The sequence below is a fragment of the Sorghum bicolor genome, chromosome 9, assembly GCF_000003195.3.
Source record: "Sorghum bicolor cultivar BTx623 chromosome 9, Sorghum_bicolor_NCBIv3, whole genome shotgun sequence".
Lineage (NCBI taxonomy): Eukaryota > Viridiplantae > Streptophyta > Magnoliopsida > Poales > Poaceae > Sorghum > Sorghum bicolor.
Window position 1 is genome coordinate 37223595 of NC_012878.2, and position 21522 is coordinate 37245116.

The 21522-nt window shown below is 37.8% G+C and overlaps 1 long non-coding RNA gene across 6 annotated transcripts; it reads left to right on the forward strand.

The window, feature by feature from the left end:
• Positions 7439-12308, forward strand: LOC110430001. 6 transcript variants are annotated; one of them, XR_002447164.1, is made up of 6 exons: positions 7439-7902; positions 8144-8257; positions 8715-8891; positions 9485-9796; positions 10074-10727; positions 11758-12308. It is a non-coding gene; the product is annotated as an uncharacterized LOC110430001 (long non-coding RNA). The 6 variants fall into 6 exon arrangements; XR_002447163.1 differs by having other exon boundaries at positions 8746-8891; XR_002447166.1 differs by lacking the exon at positions 8144-8257 and having other exon boundaries at positions 8746-8891; positions 10074-10500; positions 10596-10727.

The window sequence follows — 21522 nt, forward strand, 5'->3', positions numbered from 1 at the left end:
CTTTGATTTAGACAAGTCTTCCAGAAAACCAAGTTATCATCAAGCAAAGGCAATGACGGAGCCAGAAAAAAATTATAGCTGGGGCGAGTTCTAACATGAAGATGAACGAAAAAGTTTATGGCACAAATCGCACAGTATTCATCAACTACCATTGTAAAAAATATAGCAAAAAAACTAGAATCACAAAAGTTATTGTGAAAAAGGTGGACGAACAACATAAGATGTTGCCTCAAATTTGCAAAATAAAATAAATAACTGGCAAAGCTGCTGCCCCTACCAAGTTCCGCTTCTCCTCCCTCCATCGTTCCTAGCGATGGCAGTGAGCGGACGAGCAGTGTGCCGCGCTGGCGCCTAGCAGCGGCCGGCGAGGGTGGCGGCGAGCGCGTGGCTGGTTCCTTGCAGCGGGCGGCAAGGGTGGCGGGCGCATGGCTGGTTCCGTTGGTAGCTGGGGCGGCCACCCCACCCCGCCGCTAGGGTGGCTCCGTCATTGAGCAAAGGTTAGATTACTCCCTTGCTGTCCAGAACAGCTTTTAACCCTTTATTTAATTGTTTGATGGCATAGCAAAAACATATTTAGTGCCAACCAAATGGCTTATAAGCACAAGCATACCATAAGATTACCAGAACATCATATGTTAACCCCTAAATATTTAATAACAAGGCATTTATTAATTTAATTCCATAAAAGGACATAATTACAAGATACTAACAAAAGTGCTCCGAAAAATCTATAAAAAATACAAAAGCACAACTATGGCATCTAGACATTACCATAAAAATTTCAGAGCAATTACACATGCCAAACTTAAGGTAAATAATTAACATGTAACAAGGTGCTTATTTCATAAATTTAGAAACATGGCTTAGATATTTCAGATTATTTACATGTTACAATTAATATAATCAAACTTGACACCAAAGTAGAACACCAGCATAAGCATAAATCATTTATTATAATTTACATAAGAAAACAAGCCATAGAATCAACATAAATTATATATCAAAGATACAGTACTCCAAAAATCATGAAATATTTAGCAAAGCATTCTAATACCACACAGAGCCTACCATAAAAATTTCATAGCAAAAGGAGCAGTATACCAAAAGATATGAATTTACACTTAAATAACAAGATTAAATCACAACAATTATTTTTCCCAGTAAACATGGTGCAGATTATATTTTTATTAAAAACTAACCATCTCAAGGATCATCACAAAATTTATTTCACAAATTTTGGATCAGAGGAACTAGAGATATGATTTTTGCAAAACAGCACAAACCCTAGTTTCAAACAAAGGAGAAAGAGAGACTGACAGGGGGACCCCGCAGGTCAACGGACCCCACATGTTAGTGACCCGAGAGCAGAGGCGAGACTTGACCGCCGGAGATCTCATCGACGGCGAGGTCTCAGCGACGGCCAAGAGCACCATCGTGCTCCTCACCTCACTCCGCGACGATAGGTACCAGAAACCCTAACTCTATTTACACCCTAGGGACCTCGCCCCCACGAATTGCGGCACGGCGGTGGGATGCGGCCAACCGCCGGCGTCTCTGGTTGGAGACCGGGCAAAAGAAGATCCAGACGAGCACCAGCATGACTCAGTGGAGCTTTTGGGACAAGAACGAGGAGAAATGGTGGACTACAGAGCCCTGGCCACGACACCGGTGACCACAGCGGAGCTCCGGAGAGGTAAGCTCACGACGGAGAGGACAATGCAGGCTTACCGAGGCTCCGCAGCCGCAACCAACTCGACGACGGGGATGCGGGGAAGCTGGCGGAGCACTGGGTGGAGTCGCTCGGCCGGAGGTGCCGAGACGCGAGCGTGCGAGCTCGCTGAAGCAGCGGCGGCGACGCGGAGAAGACGACGAGCGCGCGCGAGAGAGAACCAGAGTGGAAATGGCACTGTCCACGCGACCGGGGGCGTCGTGGCAACCTGTAGGACAGGCTGGGAGCTGACAAGCGAGACCAACGGCGACGTACGGACGCCACGAGTCCAGACACGCGGCATCACCGGCGAGCTCCCCCTCTGCTGATGCCGCCTCCATTCAGTTACAGAGCCGACTGAAACTCGATTTTGGACTTCGATTATCTCCTAAACCGTTCGATGATTTTGCTGGCTAATTGTTCCATGCTGTAGAGCTACACGAGGACTCCAACTTTGCTTACAAGATCAAGACTTGATTCGGCCTAGATTTCAAAATGGGAGCTAAACAAAACACCCTCGAGCAAACTGTTGTCATCACAGACTTAGAAAAATTTCTAAGTGTTGGAAAACAGCCCCAAAACTGCCTTGTGAGCCACTTTTGAGCTAGATGTGATCATTTTCATGAGATGGCCTAACACAACTTTTGTTCCTTATAACATTTGCTACAACTTTGCTGTAGAAAGTTTTGACATGCAAACATTTTATGAAGCACTTTTTAAAAGCCTAAGCAAAAGAGGTTTTTAGGGCCTATTAAAGGAAGTAAGACTTGGGTACTTAATTTGGAGAAGTGATCAACATGAACATTGTTCCAAAAGTTGAGTTAAGCATAGTTGAACTATTTACCAAGGCAGAGAGCACAAACATGAGCATGGCACAAGCAAACACAAGCATAGGAAGCATAATTACGCAAGTTCATATATAGTCTAATTTTAAATTTGACAAAGTGTTGGGAAGGTGTAGTTTTAAATCCACAATTCTCACATATAGTTTCATATAGTTTATGTGAGATTCAAGATTTGGTGAGTATTGTTTACTTAAACTTTCTCAAAAGGAAAAATGGTCTATATAAAAGTTTCGATCTTGATGAGGTCTAACAACTTGGTACTCAAATGTTTTTCATTTTAAGTAATTTAGTCTGTCATTTGATCAAGTTTGACCAAAACCCATCTTGGATTTAAACACATGTGCCTAGGATTGGCTAAAATTTATCCAAATAGAAAATGAACAATGTATCAAATGTAGATCTTGATGAGCTTTAACAACTTTGTATTCAAATTTTGTTCATTTGAAGTCATCAAATGGGTCATTTGACAAAACATTGGTTTTTAGAAACACACACTTTGACCAAACCCTGGATGGTCTCAGCTAGAAAAGTCATGAATACAAAATTTGTTACAATCGTCAAGTTCTACATTTGGTCTAATGGTCAACCTTTCATTTGGAAAAGTTTAAACTAGTCAATTTTGAATTTTGAAAGAATTCATAGCCACGCAAAGGTTTTCGGAACCATAGATGGTCTCGATTGGAAAAGTCATGAATACCAATATTCTTCCACTCATCAAGATCTACATTTCATATATAGACTATTTTTGCATTTGACAAAGTGTTGGGAAGGTGTAGTTTTAAATCCACAATTCTCACATATAGTTTCATATAGTTTATGTGAGATTCAAGATTTGGTGAGTATTGTTTACTTAAACTTTCTCAAATAGAAAAATGATCTATATAAAACATTTGGATCTTGATGAGCTCTAACAACTTGGTAATCAAATGTTTTTCACTTTAAGTAATTTAGTTTGTCATTTCACCAAGTTTGACCAAAACCCGTCTTGGATTTTAAAAACATGTGCGTAGGATTGGTTAAAATTTATCCAAATGGAAAAATGGACACTGTATCAAATGTAGATCTAGATGAGCTCTAACAACTTTGTATTCAAATTTTGTTCATTTGAAGTCATCAAATGGGTCATTTGACCAAAGTCAAAACATTGTTATTTAGAAACACACACTTTGACCGAACCCTGGATGGTCTAAACTGGAAAAGTCATGAATATAAAGTTTGTTGCACTCATCAAGTTCTACATTTGGTCTAATGGTCAGCTTTTCATTTGGAAAAGTTTGAACCACTAAATTTTGAATTTTGAAAGAATTCATAGCCACGCACTGGTTTTTAGAACCCTAGATGGTCTCGACTGGAAAGGTCATGAATACCAATATTGTTCCACTTATCAAGGTCTAAATTTCATATATAGACTATTTTTGCATTTGACAGTGTTGGGAGGTGTAGTTGAAAATCCACAATTGTCACATATATAGTTTCATATAATTTATGTGAGATTCAAGATTTGGTGAGTATTGTTTACTTAAACATTCTTAAATGGAAAAATAGACATTGTATCAAATGTAGATCTTAATGAGTTCTAACAACTTTGTTTTCAAATTTTGTTCATTTGAAGTCATCAAATGGGTCATTTGACCAAAGTCAAAACATTGATTTTTAGAAACACACACTTTGACCGAACCCTGGTTAGTCTCAACTGGAAAAGTCATGAATACAAAGTTTGTTACACTCATCAAGTTCTACATTTGGTCTAATGGTCAACTTTTCATTTGGAAAAATTTGAACCACTCATTTTTGAAATTTGAAAGAATTCATAGCCATGCACCGGTTTTCGGAACCCTAGATGGTCTCGACTAGAAAGGTCATGAATACCAATATTGTTCCACTCATCAAGATCTACATTTCATATATAAACCATTTTTGCATTTGACAAAGTGTTGGGAAGGTGTTGTTGAAAATCCACAATTCTCACATATAGTTTCATACAGTTTATGTGAGATTCAAGATTTGGTGAGTATTGTTTACTTAAACTTTCTCAAAGGGAAAAAAGGTCTATATAAAAAGTTTGGATCTTGATGAGCTCTAACAACTTTGTATTCAAATGTTTTTCATTTTCAGTAATTTAGTTTGTCATTTGACCAAGTTTGACCAAAACCCTTCTTGGATTTTTAAAACATGTGCCCAGGATTGGCTAAAATTTATCCAAATCGAAAAATGAACAATATATCAATGTATATCTTGATGAGCTCTAACAACTTTTATTATTTTTTTTTCATTTGAAGTCATCAAGTGGGTCATTTGACCAAAAACCAAACATTGGTTTATAGAAACACACACATTGACCGAACCCTACATGGTCCCAGCTGGAAAAGTCATGAATACAAAGTTTGTTACACTCGTCAAGTTCTACATCTGGTCTAATGGTCAATCTTTCATTTCGAAAAGTTTAAACTAGTCAATTTTGAATTTTGAAAGAATTCATAGCCACGCACCGGTTTTTAGAACCCTAGATTGTCTCATTGGAAAGGTCATGAATACCAATATTGTTCCACTCATCAAGATCTACATTCCATATATATAGTATTTTTGCATTTGACAAAGTGTTGGGAAGGTGTAGTTGAAAATCCACAATTCTCACATATAGTTTCATATAGTTTATGTGAGATTCAAGATTTGGTCAGTATTGTTTACTTAAACTTTCTCAAATTGAAAAATGGTTTATATAAAAATTTTGTATCTTGATGAGCTCTAACAACTTGGTATACAAATGTTTTTCATTGTAAGTAATTTTGTTTGTCATTTGACCAAGTTTGACCAAAACCTGTGTTGGATTTTAAAAACATGTGCCTAAGATTGTTTAAATTTTATCCAAATGGAAAAATGTACATTGTATCGAATGTAGATCTTGATGAGCTCTAACAACTTTGTATTCAAATTTTGTTCATTTGAAGTCATCAAATGGGTCATTTGACTAAATTCAAAACATTTGTTTTTAGAAACACAAACTTTTACCGAACCCTGGATGGTCCCAACTAGAAAAGTCATGAATACAAAGTTTGTTACACTCATCGAGTTATACATTTGGTCTAATAATGGTCAACTTTCCATTAGGAAAATTTTGAACCAATCAATTTTGAATTTTGAAAGAATTCATAGCCACACACCGGTTTTCGGAACCCTAGATGGTCTCAAATGGAAAAGTCAAGAATTCCAATATTGTTCCACTCATCAAGTTCTACATTTCATATACAGACTATTTTTGCATTTGACAAAGTGTTGGGAAGGTGTAGTTGAAAATCCATAATTCTCACATATAGTTTCATATAGTTTATGTGAGATTCAAGATTTCGTAAGTATTGTTTACCTAAACTTTCTCGAATGGAAAAATGGTCTATATAAAAAGTTTGGATCTTAATGAGCTCTAACAACTTGGTACTCAAATGTTTTTTATTTTAAGTAATTTAGTTTGTCATTTGACTATGTTTGACAAAACCCCATCTTGGATTTTAAAAACATGTGCCTAGGATTGGCTAAAATTTATTAAAATCGAAAAATAGGCAATGTTTCAAATGTAGATCTTGATGATCTCTAACAACTTTGTATTCAACTTTTGTTCAATTTAAGTCATCAAATGGGTCATTTGACCAAAGTCAAAACATTAGTTTTTAGAAAAACACACTTTGACCGAACCTTGGATTGTCTCAACAGGAAAAGTCATGAATACAAAGTTTGTTACACCCATCAAGTTCTACATTTGGTCTAATGGTCAACTTTTCATTTGGAAAAGTTTGAACCACTCAATCTTGAATTTTGAAAGAATTCATAGCCACGCACCGGTTTTCAGAACACTATATGGTCTCGACTGCAAAGGTCATCAATACCAATATTGTTCCACTCATCAAGATCTACATTTCATATATAGACTATTTTTGCATTTGATAAAGTGTTAGGAAGGTGTAGTTGAAAATCCTGAATTCTCACATATAGTTTCATATAGTTCATGTGAGATTCAAGATTTGGTGAGTATTGTTTACTTAAACTTTCTCAAAAGGAAAAATGGTCTATATAAAAAGTTTCGATCTTGATGAGGTCTAACAACTTGGTACTCAAATGTTTTTCATTTTAAGTAATTTAGTCTGTCATTTGATCAAGTTTGACCAAAACCCATCTTGGATTTAAAAACATGTGACTAGGATTCGCTAAAATTTATCCAAATAGAAAATGAACAATGTATCAAATGTAGATATTGATGAGCTCTAACAACTTTGTATTCAAATTTTGTTCATTTTAAGTCATCAAATGGGTCATTTGACAAAACATTGGTTTTTAGAAACACACTTTGACCAAACCCTGGATGGTCTCAGCTGGAAAAGTCATGAATACAAAGTTTGTTGCAATCGTCAAGTTCTACATTTGGTCTAATGGTCAACCTTTCATTTGGAAAAGTTTAAACTAGTCAATTTTGAATTTTGAAAGAATTCATAGCCACGCAAAGGTTTTCGGAACCATAGATGGTCTCGATTGGAAAAGTCATGAATACCAATATTGTTCCACTCATCAAGATCTACATTTAATACATAGACTATTTTCGAATTTGACAAAGTGTTGGGAAGGTGTAGTTGAAAATCCACAATTCTCACATATTCTACACTACAGAAGGTGGATTCCTCCCAGTGGAGCAGCATCCACGTCACTCCAATTAATTTCCTCCGTTGGATTTCCCATCATGCGGCTGTGATGATTTGGAGCAGATTCAACTGAAAGCTGATTTCTACTGCTTCTCGTGAGATTCTGTCGCATCTCCCGTGCTTTCCCCGCTTCTCGTCCGAAGCGAAAGAGGCGAATATATACCCCAGCTTCCGCTTCTCATTCCCGCTTCTCACCCCCTCCTCTCTCCTCATCATGCTCTTTCTCGATCTCTCGATCTCTATCCCGATGCGGACAAGCGACGGTGGCTGCCACGACCGTGGTTCGGCGGCGCTGCCCACCCTCCTCCTCCTCCGTCGCCTCCTCCTCCTCCTCCTCCATTCCTCATTCGCACGCCTACTTCTCGGCTCTGTTCCTCCCTCCCCTTCTCCCTCTCTGTACCTCCCGAGGTGGCAGCGGGCGCGAGGTGACGGAGCCCCCCGCAGGTGGCACATCCGCGGGGGTGTGGCCCAGCGGCCCCCTCCCTCTCTCTCATCCTCTGCGCGGGCTCCTTAACGCCTCCTGCCGGGGAGCATGTGCTTGTTCGCTCGGTGAAACCCTAGAACACGCGGTTGTGCAGGTGCGGTGGCCCGTTCATAGCACCATAGCAGCTAGTGCGAAATTCAGCTGCTAGCAGCACAGGCGTCATTAAGTGGATTGTACCAGGTAATAAGTTGCACTACAGTAGGATTGCATGAATTTATTTAGTTTCCCACTAAGAACCTGCACTACTGCAAAATTGATTGTCTAAGTTGTCATTGAGCTCTTACAGTTGCAATTTCATTCTAACATGTTTCTGAACATTGCTATAGTGGCAATTTATCTCTCAGATTAAAAATATCCTGTAAACATATCACCCCAACTATGTTCATATGCCTCCCTCACTATTTTTTGATAAATTTGGCAGCTCTTTTATGCTGTGTTATGATCCATGTAATTTGAGATATGATCTGCTACTCATGGAGTTGGATAAAAAGAAGGCTAGTAATTTTTGCAGCCATGTACCTGCAAATCAATAGAGGTATACAACAGACACAAAATGGAATTAGGTGTTCCTTTTCTCCTAAAAAATACTACCTCCATTTTTCCCATCGTGTAAAACCATTTGCTGTTATATGCTTACTATGTACATAAGAGAGCGGCCGGATGCTAAATATCTGTACTGCTTATCGCTTGTTCCAAGAATTTTGTGCCAGGAATCTTGATGTGCTTCCGTAGCTAAAAAATGTCACTCTCTGTATCTACCATAGTTTATAGATTATTCTTATTCTATGTTAATTTGGCTAAATTTCTACTACACATACATATGAGGTACACACCATTAACCAGTCATTAAATAAAAAACTTCGTGTTCACTCTGTCAACATTTGTGTATTATGATATTGATTTCTCCACGCAGATTTTAGATTATATATTCTCAGTCTGTAGCTGATAATAAAATCTAAGTTGTCTTACTATTCTTTTTTTCCATGCTTCAGATTCAATCCACTGACACTCTGCAAGTTTCAGGGTGATGATTTGTTACAGGTCAATCTTCTTAGCACACCTCTCTGTGTTGGGTTTTATCAAGTCAGGAGGACTAATCAGTTCAGTAACTTATGTTTGGCTATCCTGGAAAACACCCACTGCTTTTAGGTACTTCATTATTTGTAGAGGTAATAATAACGATGATTAGTTCTATGATAGTTAAAGTGCCCTTCCTGACTTTTGTTGGGTTAATGTAGTGTTTATTGTTTTGGAGTTTTAGGATCACATATGATGCCTCATATCATGTTCTTGGAGTTCCAGGATCAGATATGATGCTTCATATCATGTTCTTGCAATAATATGTTGTGCACAAATAGTAGATTATGTAGCTCTCAGTAGCACACGGTCCCTGCCGATTAGATCCAGGGTATCAGTAGGCCGGATCAATTACTATCTGTTAGGGAAGTTGTTTACCATGCTGTCATATTAGGCGGTTCTTGTCATATGTCTAGCAATGAATTATCCTTGCACTACAATGCTAGCAAAATAAAGGTTCCTCCTTCATTTTGGTTGTTTTGTATATTGTTTTTCTTTGGGAGGCCGGCTATCAGATATAGTACCTCATATTATGTCCAGACACTAATATATTGTGTAAAAATTGTACTTTTTTTGTAACCCTAACGGGGCATGTTTTTATGATATATCCTAAGTTCAAATCGCCTGAATTTAGGTAGTTGCCTGTAATTTGGATTCTAGCATGATGTGTCTGGTCTTTTAACAGGAGAAAAATGAAGTAGACTGTTCCTGCTTTTGGTACTGGCCGAGCTTCAGCTCGTGCTATGACAGGGCAGCCTGCGAAGAAAGTGGATATGGGACATCGATGAGATACTATTTTGCTCATCACTTCTGGATGCTCATATGCTGGGACTTTCAACAGCCTCAAGGATTGTGAGAAAAGTACTAAAATAGGGAAATGAGGGGAGGACCTCATTGTTCAATTCTGTGATCACCACTTCTTTTATGTGGAAGTCAGTTAGCATATAAATTGGGTACTGCCATACATGGTAGCTATGTACTATATCATCAACAAATGGTATGTCATTTTTATTTTCAAGACCTACATATAAATGTTATACAAAAATTTGTTACGACTATCCCTTCTAAAGTTACTTTTATTTTCCCTGTATACGAAATATTCCGTAACACTGTAGTTGGCATCATTCATCTAGCTTGCCTGCTCACAGTCACTACTTATTGTTTTCTTTGTTGTTCTGCATAAATCATTTAGCTGTTTATTTTTTTTACATGTGGTTTCTCTTTTTTATGCTCGTCTCCATTTTACTGATCTGGTCATTCTCGCACTAATGCAGATTGAGAACTACAATGAACCCTATCTCAATGCTTTCAAGAAATATAATGATGGGAGATACTTGGCCTCATATGATTTCGAGGCTGACTGTTTTAGTTCACCCTATGATGACGTGAACCGAAAAATCTTCCTTACATACATACATCATGCTATTGGAAACATATATGCCGATACTAACTAAGATTCTTTCATAAAAAAGGCCCCCCTGTTGTGAGACAGTTTACTTTTCAGCCATGGTATCTATAGCGTCACAACCAACTGCAGATGTTTATGTGGTCACTGGTGACATGTGGAGTACAATGGACAATTGTGGGCATTGGAGGAGGCGAGCAGTCCACATGCATGATAATACTATTTCCCCATAATGAATTAAATGCTGCACATGGCTGTTCAGTGGTGCACATCTTTCAGCTCTGTAACTGAAAACAGTATGGCAACTACATATCCAGTTCTTCATGTAATAAACCACACCCTTGTATATTTATGGCCTTTTTGTGAATATGTTTTCTCTTAAATCCATCAGTGCAGCATTGATTTTCCTACTGCAAAATCTTTGTCAAGCAATTGATATATTATATCTGTTCAAGAGGGATCAACGACTTTGCCAGTCTGCTATCAGAGTGGACAAGCATCTTCTCATTTTTTGAGAATTCAGGTGACGTCCGATTTCCATACAGCTAATTTATACAAAAGTTCCATCAGATTGAAGCTCATTTGTGTTTATTGTCTTCATATTTTGTTCATTCAATGAGTTATAATGTACAACACTCATAGAATTTCATGGGGGCGATCTCATCTTCAAGACACTATTCATGGACAAAAGTTTTAGAGATACAACTCTGATAAAAAATGGAAATGCTATATTTATAGTTAAACTAAAATTATATACAACTACAAGCAAAGATAGCTTAATCCCTTCCCACCTTCCCTTCCCTCTTGAATTTCCTGGATCAAGGTAAAGTAGTACATTTTGACAAGCTATTTATAGTTAAAAATATAGAGCTACAAGCAAAGATGGCTTAACATGGTTTAGATGTTCCATAGCCCTTTTTAAGTAATAATAATAATAATATTTCCATGACAGGATTCCATCCCCTCCACATCAGTTTGCTTGTGTCAGATTGTTTAGTTAACGTATTAGTCCGTAATTCCAAAAAAAAACTCTGCATTTTACCCTTATGAGGAGTGGGGCACAGAAACTTTTGAGGTTTGTTTTTGTTGCCTGCATTTTTATTGGATTGTACACTCCCAAATCTTATGGTTTTTCTACTCATTTTCTGCACAAGGTATCATCGCCCATCATTCCACAGGGCACTAAAATTTGCCATTGCTTGTTGGATTGCAATGGTATTCTTAGGAACTCTAACCAGGTTAAGATTGTTAGGTGGTCAAGAAGACAGATTTTTCCATGCTACACTTGCACATGAGTCACACAGGAAACTGGTTTTATACAAATGTCCTTTTAAAGAAACCTACGGCAATTTATTGCCCGTTCACATATACAAACTTCAGAGCTCATTTCATTTGAAAATCAAGGTTCTTTTTATGACACAGGCATCTGCTGGAATTTTTATTTACTTTTCTAGGGTTTACTTAGAGTATACATAGACATGTAACATTGCATGTTATTAAAGGTGCACTTCAATGGCCTTAGCATCTCAGATTTGCTTGCTTTTCATTTTCAGATTCATGTCAATTCGTCCGATTTCTCATATCGATTTTAAAGAACGTCGACTCCACATAGATTATGGACATTGTAATCGTCCATTGTTTATTGCTGAGGGCCACATGCTGCTCATTTAAGAGGGCACATATTGGAGATTTCAAACAAAGGATCTGCCATTGATCAACATCTACTGGCTTCCACTTCAATTTACCAGTGTATAATTTTACTCCTAAGCTGTTTCTATCCTTTTGTCTGCTAAGAGAGTTTTAAAGAAGGTTGGAATGAACTAGTCTAAACAAGGATATACGATACTGAAGAAGAGGAGACCACCATGATCTCCATGACTACAATGTAAGTGAGATATGCACATGTAGCTGATCGAACATATTCTGAGGGCCTATGTATATGAAAGGGATTTTGTCCACCATTCTAGAGATTCTTCTATGTAGATCAGCGACCTTTTTCTTCATCGTAGTTCTATGTTGTGATCCAGGTATAATTTTTCAAAATTTTTAATTCCTGATGATATACTAAATGTCTAAATCTATGTATCAGTTCAGTTTCATGCAAGTATTGCACATTTAAATATTTACACTTCAGTTAAAATTTAAATATGCGCGCCATGGCGCGCACCCTTCACTAGTAGTTTCATATAGTTTATGTGAGATCCAAGATTTGGTGAGTATTGTATACTCAAACTTTCTCAAATTGAAAAATGGTCTATATAAAAAGTTTGGATCTTGATGAGCTCTAACAACTTGGTACAAAAATGTTTTTTATTTTAAGTAATTTAGTTTATCATTTGAACCAGTTTGACCAAAACCCGTCTTGGATTTTAAAAACATGTACCTAGGATTGGCTAAAATTTATCCAAATGGAAAAATAGACAATGTATCAAATGTAGATCTTGATGATCTCTAACACTTTGTATTCAAATTTTGTTCATTTGATGTCATCAAATGGGTCATTTGACCAAAGTCAAACCATTGGTTTTTAGAAACACACTTTGAACAAACCCTGGATGGTCTGAACTAGAAAGTCATGAATACAAAGTTTGTTTCACTCATCAAGTTCTAAATTTGGTCTAATGGTCAACTGTTCATTTGGAAAAGTTTGAACCACTCAATTTTGAATTTTGAAAGAATTCATAGCCACGCACCAGTTTTCGGAACCCTAGATGGTCACGACTGGAAAGGTCATCAATACAGATATTGTTCCACTCATCAAGATCTACATTTCATATATAGACCATTCTTGCATTTGACAAAGTGTTGGGAAGGTGTAGTTGAAAATCCTCAATTCTCACATATAGTTTCAAATAGTTTACGTTAGATTCAAGATTTGGTGAGTATTGCTTACTTAAACTTTCTCAAATGGAAAAATAGTCTATATAAAAAGTTTGGATCTTGATGAGCTCTAACAACTTCGTATTCAAACGTTTTTCATTTTAAGTAATTTAGTTTGACATTTGACCAAGTTTGACCAAAACCCTTCTTGGATTTTAAAAACATGTGCTTAGGATTGGATAAAATTTATCCAAATGGAAAAATGAACAATATATCAAATGTATAACTTGATGACCTCTAACAACTTTGTATTAAATTTTTTCATTTGAAGTTGTCAAGTGGGTTATTTGACCAAGTTTGACCAAAGTCAAAACATTGGTTTTTAGAAACACACTTTGACTGAACCCTAGATGGTCCCAACTAAAAAAGTCATGAGTACAAAGTTTGTTACACTCATCAAGTTCTATATTTGGTCTACTGGTTAACTTTTCATTTGGTAAAGTTTAAACTAGTCAATTTGAATTTTGAAAGAATTCACAGCCACGCACCAGTTTTTGGAACCTTAGATGGTCTCGACTCGAAAAATCATGAATACCAATATTGTTCCACTCATCAGGATCTACATTTCATATATAGACCATTTTTGCATTTGACAAAGTGTTGGGAAGGCGTAGTTGAAAATCCACAATTCTCACATATAGTTTCATATAGTTTATGTGAGACTCAAGATTTGGTGAGTATTGTTTACTTAAACTTTCTCATATGAATAAATGGTCTATATAAAAATTTTGGATCTTGATTGCTGGGTATTCTTAACATCATTACCAAAAGTAGACAGTTTTCTAATTCTAGTAACGATGCCAAAAATGTCAAACCTATCCCTCATACCACTTAAGCTAAGTTGTCATCCCCAGCATGACATGAGAGACGCGGTATGGAAATATGCAATTGCTCTTCTAAATAAATAATGAATGGGATCTGCAAGCGCACAGATTAATACCGATGTAGCATTTTAACCAGGAAGTATTCCAGGTATCGTTATTTATATTTTTACCACTGGGAAGGGATTAGCAATCATCAATATTGATTATAGAATAGAATATGAGATTGAGTATCTATCATTGCATGTATAATTGAGAATATTTATCTAACTCTTTCATACAGGGATAAGTGTCACATAAAAGATATATGAAACAATGAATAGTGACAAGGATAATTGATCTGATCATAACTAGCCACATAATAAATATGATAAGCACCTCAATTAGATACTCTAGAAAGTCATTAGCATGGAATTAGAACGAACTACAAGAATATTTCCTAGGTTATTCTCAACTATATAGTCTAGCAATATCATAGTTAGTGCAAGCATACTTAGCAATCATTGCGAGACAAGACTACGCCCATGCATAGTGATATTAGCAAGGTAAATGAGAAACATAGCAATCACTCTCCTGTAATAATATTGCTCTGCCAGCCCAATACACGAGAGGGGGACTATATAAGAATCAATGAAGCTGTCACTATCACGAAGTACCCCACGATCTGGCATATTGGGTACAATCGCAGATAAATACGGTATAAGCACCACGCCTACACAATATCTATCATTTACCCATGGATCCGATGGATAAACGCTATACGATCCTAAGCATGTATATAGATCCAATCTAACTAAGCCAAGTACATAACTATGATAAACTAAGAACAATATAATCTTGAATATAAACAAGTAGAGCAAAGTCATAAGCAATATATTGAAGTAGAACAAAGTCATATTCATAATATTGAAGAACAAAGATGATTAGAAGAACAATTAGAAGCACAACTAGACAATTACCAAGAATCCTCTTGACAGATCTGGAAACCAATCGAAGATTGACTCCTAGTTCTAATCCTATGTAGCTATGCTAATCTAGATGTCTAATTGATGTGGTGGCTCTAATCTTGATCAGGGGTTCTTCTCCCTTGAGGAATAATGAATTAGGGTTGAGAGGCTCTCTCCTCCAGGGGCCAGGGGGTCTGGTTTTATAGTCCCTTCAAGTGAATATGGGCCGTTGGATCAAACCGACATTGATTGAACAGTTATCCTTGATCCTTTAGGTCGGTGGAGATCTTCCCTGAGACAGAGTCCTGATTGGACTCAGCAGGAGGGCGGGCGCCCAGTGCGTGGCCCCGTTCAGCCTCCGCTTCCTTCCCGTGGCTTCTGGAGTCTTCTAGATGTAAGATAATTGCGTGGCACGTTAATATCTCTATGTAATCCCGACGTGTGGGCCTTTCTTCCGTATTTCCTGATAACCCCCTGCAGAAATAGACAAACACCAAAACTCGTGGAATTCTGTTAGATAAAACCCTAAGTCTAGATGTTAATTTCATTTGGTTCCTTTTCTTTGTTTATTTGATAATTAAATTTGATACTTAAGGACCGTCAACAAACTCCCCCAAGCTTACCTCTTGCTCGTCCCTGAGTAAGGATAGATTAGAAGTTGCTGCAATACTTTAAAAATTGACGGTACACATGCTTTTAAATGAGGTCTCATCTCTGAGTTAGAGTAAACTGTCAAGACTTAAAACTTACTTACTTTACCTTTCACCATGGGACTTGTAACCGTCACTTCTGTCTCGAGTGGTTAAAAGATACAACAGTCTAGTCAAGTGCCATGTCTCTTATTCTTGATCAGCTATAGCTCTGAACTTTGTGCAGATTTTCAAATAAAACTCCGAGATTCCTTTGTATGGCTCTCTTATATCTCTCTTTTGTGGTATTTCTGGATCCTTACCAAGGCAGTGATGGTATATGCCTTCTCTCAAAATATGTGGTATTTTTGGTATAAGGTATAGTGACATTGCCTTCTCTCTCACCCTACTCTAATAAGGCTTTAATATCTGGAGCTCATAGGTGGGAGATAAACTATACATACTTACAAGACATTTATTGTATAGTCAAACCATGGATCCAAAGAAACAAGTCAATAAGTTTAATCAAGATGTGCATGTGTGGCGAATGAATGGTGTATGGTGATGATGGTGATAACAATGGTGAAAGTCTAATTCTACTTTTGCTCTTTTGAGGGGATACATACCTTTCTTGCTTTTTGAACTTTATGGGGAGAATGAGATGCTCTCTTTTTTTCTCTTTTCTCTCAGGTGGGTATCTTGTACCCCTAATTCTACTGTCGGACACTTGTCCATTTTTACCTCTCGTCTCACTTTTTCTTTCTTTCGAGGTTCCGGGCACATGCCCCTTTTTATTTCCTCGTATCTTTTTTTTTCTTTTTTTTAGAGCACTCATCTCTTGAGATAATGTAGCAAGTGGTAGTAACAAGATAACTTGAGCATTTATTTCATGAGGAAAAACAGAGATATTTTTGGCTATTCTCTCTCGGATTAGGAGTAGAATATTTTTAGGTGATTCTGGAGATGGAAATGAGTGGATATATGTGGATGGTACTTTCGGAGTAGAAGTAGCATGTGTGGGTGAACGTGCAAGTGAATCTTGATTTAACCATATGACAAGCTCCTAAGGGTCTACATAGCTTGACCACACTCAATGCTCATATGCAGTAAATAGTAAATGTGTGGCTCAAAGTCTAGCAAGCATGTATATATGGCTGTGGTAGGAATTTAAACTCTCATCATACAGGAACTCATCATGCAACATTTTAAAGATTTTCAAAGATAAAATTCTCTAGAATTCTAGCATCTCTAGGAACAGATAAACAGCAGCTCAACCTTCCCATATCATATCCGTTAACAACTTAGACTTTAGATCAAGTTTTCATCCCACAAGTTTAGGTCTAGAGCAAGCTTTAAATTATAACAGTTATATCTAAACTGGAGAGAGAACTTCAAATTTTAAAATTTAGCAGAGCAACTATTCATCATATCCATGCTAGAGTTTTATTTAGATACAGATTAGCAAAGCCACTTTATTTATTTATTAAACACACTAAGCAAAAGATATATATATATATATATAAGCATAAAATCTTTATTTGGTTTTCTATAGTTATGTATATTTAAATTCTAATATAATATAAGTATAAAGATAGGTAGAAATACTTATCGGGATAAATGGGGGTGCTCTCCCCCAAGCTGAATTTTGACGTATTTTCTCTTGATGTAGCTAGCAGGTGGCAGAGGTGTATTTGAAAGTCAGCAGCATTCTGACAGCGATTAGAATGTCCTCCGTCTGCTAGTCTTCTTGATTCTTAAATTCTGTGGAGCTCAAATAGACAACAAAGCTTTGTGGAACTGATTAAGTGTTAGCATAAATATCTAGCCTTTATGATGTTGAGACTCCTTAATAATTATTGCTCCCAATTTTTTTATATTTTCATTTTATAAAGTAGAAAGGAAATATTTATTTTATTTTTATGCCACCACAGTGAATGTACTTATGGGTTTTATGCCACTCGTATACTCACATGAGGCTTACTGTTTTCACATTTTTATTTTCTTTTTAGGATGGTATAAACATGATTAACTAAGCAAACTATTTAAATAATTGAAAGGGAAAAGGATAACTACCAAGCTTACCTCTTGGCAAGGCGTTCGGTGTTTTTAAGTCCACCGAACGGGACTCTCCATTTTCTTCAATTGTCCTGGGAGTCGTTGGGTGGCGTAGTCGGTACTTCCGGCAGCGCCTCCTTTTCATGTATAGTTATCTTCTCTTTCCATACCTGACTCGGTGCTATGGTCTCCTTAGGATAGTTTTGTTTAAACTGTATGTTCTCTGACCTTACAACTTCTCCTTGATAGTCTGCCCATCCGTCCCTGATGATTTGCCTCCTCTGGTTGCGGTTGCGTCGTTTCCTGACCTGCTTAGATTCTTCAAAGATATAATTAGGGTCAGTAAAATAACGGCGTACCTTTTTTGAGGGGAAGTGCATATGGACTTCTCCAGTTCCAATGTAGATAATTGCTTTAATGGTGCTGAGGAACGGTCTTCCAAGGATGATGGGTGGATCGTACTCATCTTCTCCCATGTCAATAACCTGAAAGTCTGTGTAGACAAAATGATCTTCTATTTTGACTGGGACATCAGTTACTATTCCTTTAACTTCTCGAAACGTCTGATCTGCCATCTGGAGCTGAATGTATGTTGGTTTTAGGGGCATGGTTCCGAACAAGAGCCGATAGGTGACTGCGGCCATTATGTTGACGCCCGATCCAGTGTCACAAGTCGTCTTGTAGAAGTTGTATCCATTTATGGAGCAATAGATGCTGGGCATTCCTGGGTCGTCCTTCTTGGTCAGAAACGGTGACTTAAGTCACTGATCTTAGCCTCCATGAACTGTAGTGACCATCTTAGCTGATTCGGTCCACACTTGCTTGTTCCTGTTCCTCCTGTTGGTCCTCTTCCTTGATTCACGTATGGATTGATCTGGGATTTGTGTAGTCTTGTTCTTGAAGAAAAATGTCTCCTTCCTCCCTTTGATGTAGAAACTGATCTTGGCAGCACTAGCATAGATGACAGCTCCCAAGGTGTTCTAGAATGGTCTCCCTAAGATAATGGGTGCTCTCTCATCATTACCGGTCTCTATCACCACGAAGTCTGCTAGGGCGTACAAGGTACCAACTCGGACACAAAGGTTCTTTAATATTCCTTTTGGAAAACTTAATGCCTGATCTGCAAACTGCAAACACATGGTTGTCTCTAATAAAGGATATGTAAAGAATTTTTCATAGAGTACCCTGGGTATAATGTTGACGCTCGAGCCAAAATCGCAGAGTGCTTCTGGAACGTCCACCATGCCGATGGAGATCGGGATGACGGGGCATCCTAGATCGCTTCTCTTGACCGGCAGAAGGTCAGTAGTGAATTCAGTGACGGGGTTACTCCAGTTATTACCTGCATCAAACATGTCTACAAGATTTGCAGATTCTAATCCTTCCGGTTGTGATGGTATACCGGGGTTAGTAGCAGGAACAGCAGCAGCTATTTGATTTAACTGAGATTCAATCATTTTATTAAAGCTAATTTGATTCTTGATGGCAGTAGAGAAATTATCCATTCTATTATTTATATTTTCTAGCATTTTATCATTAGATGCCAATTTCTTAGATAGGTTATCCATTAGCTTTCCTTGATTAGACACTAACTCCCTCAGAGGTGGAAAATTATTATTATTGTTGTAAGAATTGTTACCTTGATAATTACCTGAGTAGTTAGGCCTCTGTTGATTCCAACCTTGATTTTATTGAGGACGGTTGTAGTAGTTGTTGTTGTTATTGTTGATGTAGTTCACACCCTCAAGCATCTCAGGGTAGTGATTGCCTGAGTGTCCAGTATCTCCACACTCCTCACATCTGATGTGAGAGTCGTAGATGTGCATAACTTCTTTCTTATCTCCAGCTCTATCATCGAGCTTCTTCATGAGCAGGTCTAGCTTTGCAGACAGCATGTCTACCTCCTTGAGCTGATGCATACCTCCACCTCTCTTGCGTGTCTGGGTCCTCTCTCCATTCCAACCTTGATTGGACGCCATCTTTTCCACAAGAGCTGTGGCTTGTGGTATGGTAAGTGATATGAATGCTCCTCCGGCTGCAGCATCCATGGTCTCTCGGGCACTATTGCCGAGCCCACTATAAAACGTCCGCATTAGTAGCCAGCTCTCCATTCCATGATGGGGACATTCTAGGATGTAGTCTTGGAAGCGCTCCCATGCTTCTGTAACAGATTCGTCATTTTGTTGCTGAAAGCTTGTAATCTTCCCACAGAGAGCATTGGTCTTGCCCATGGGAAAGAACTTAGCCAGGAAGTTTGTTGAGCAGAGTGCCCACGTAGTATTCTTCTCCTTTGTAGCGTAGAACCACTGCTTCGCTTTTCCTAACAGTGAGAATGGGAAGAGGCAAAGTAGTATAGCATCTCTAGGGACTCCTGATATGGTGAATGTGTTGCAAATCTCCAGGAAGTGTTGGAGATGAGCACTAGCATCTTCGTGTGCCTTCCCACAGAACTGGTTGGATTGCACCATGTTGATAAGCCCAGGCTTGAGCTCAAAGTTGCCATCGATCTCTGCAGCAGGTCCAGTGCGGATGTTGTCCGTAGTGGGAGCTGAGAACTCGCGGATTGATTTGTTCGCCATGGCTTCGAACTCTGAAGACAAGTTCCGGTGATCTTCTTGATTGGATGAAGCTTCTTGCTGAAGTGTTGATGATCTCTTCTTGAGCTTGGCTCTTGTCTTCTTGAATAAGGCTTCAGGATTGTCAACAAAATTTCCTGGAAGATGTCTTCTATTCATACATTCCCCTGCATAAGATAAAATAGAAAATATCGGGGTAAAACTGTATGAGAGAATAGATAAGCTCAATCATATTAGCGATGCGAATGATAACTCAAAATCCTTTATTCATTCTTGACTAGTAATCAACCTTCCCCGGCAACGGCGCCAAAAATGCTTGTTGGGTATTCTTAACATCATTACCAAAAGTAGACAGTTTTCTAATTCTAGTAACGGTGCCAAAAATGCCAAACCTATCCCTCATACCACTTAAACCAAGTTGTCATCCCGAGCATGACATGAGAGACGCGGTATTGAAATATGCAATTGCTCTTCTAAATAAATAATGAATGGGATCTGCAAGCGCACAGATTAATACCGATGTAGCATTTTATCCGGGAAGTATTCCAAGTATCATTATTTATATGTTTACCACTGGGAAGGGATTAGCAATCATCAATATTGATTACAGAATAGAATATGAGATTGAGTATCTATCATTGCATGTATAATTGAGAACATTTATCTAACTCTTTCATACAGGGATAAGTGTCACATAAAAGATATATGAAACAATGAATAGTGACAAGGATAATTGATCTGATCATAACTAGCCACATAATAAATATGATAAGCACCTCAATTAGATACTCTAGAAAGTCATTAGCATGGAATTAGAACGAACTACAAGAATATTTCCTAGGTTATTCTCAACTATATAGTCTAGCATTATCATAGTTAGTGCAAGCATACTTAGCAATCATTGCGAGACAAGACTACGCCCATGCATAGTGATATTAGCAAGGTAAATGAGAAACATAGCAATCACTCCCCTGTAATAATATTGCTCTGCCAGCCCAATACACGAGAGGGGGACTATATAAGAATCAATGAAGCTGTCACTATCACGAACTACTCCACGATCTGGCATAGTGGGTACAATCGCAGATAAATACGATATAAGCACCACGCCTACACAATATCTATCATTTACCCATGGATCCGATGGATAAACGCTATACGATCCTAAGCATGTATATAGATCCAATCTAACTAAGCCAAGTACATAACTATGATAAACTAAGAACAATATAATCTTGAATATAAACAAGTAGAACAAAGTCATAAGCAATATATTGAAGTAGAACAAAGTCATTTTCATAATATTGAAGAACAAAGATGATTAGAAGAACAATTAGAAGCACAATTAGAGAATTACCAAGAATCCTCTTGACACATCCGGAAACCAATCGAAGATCGACTCCTTCTAGT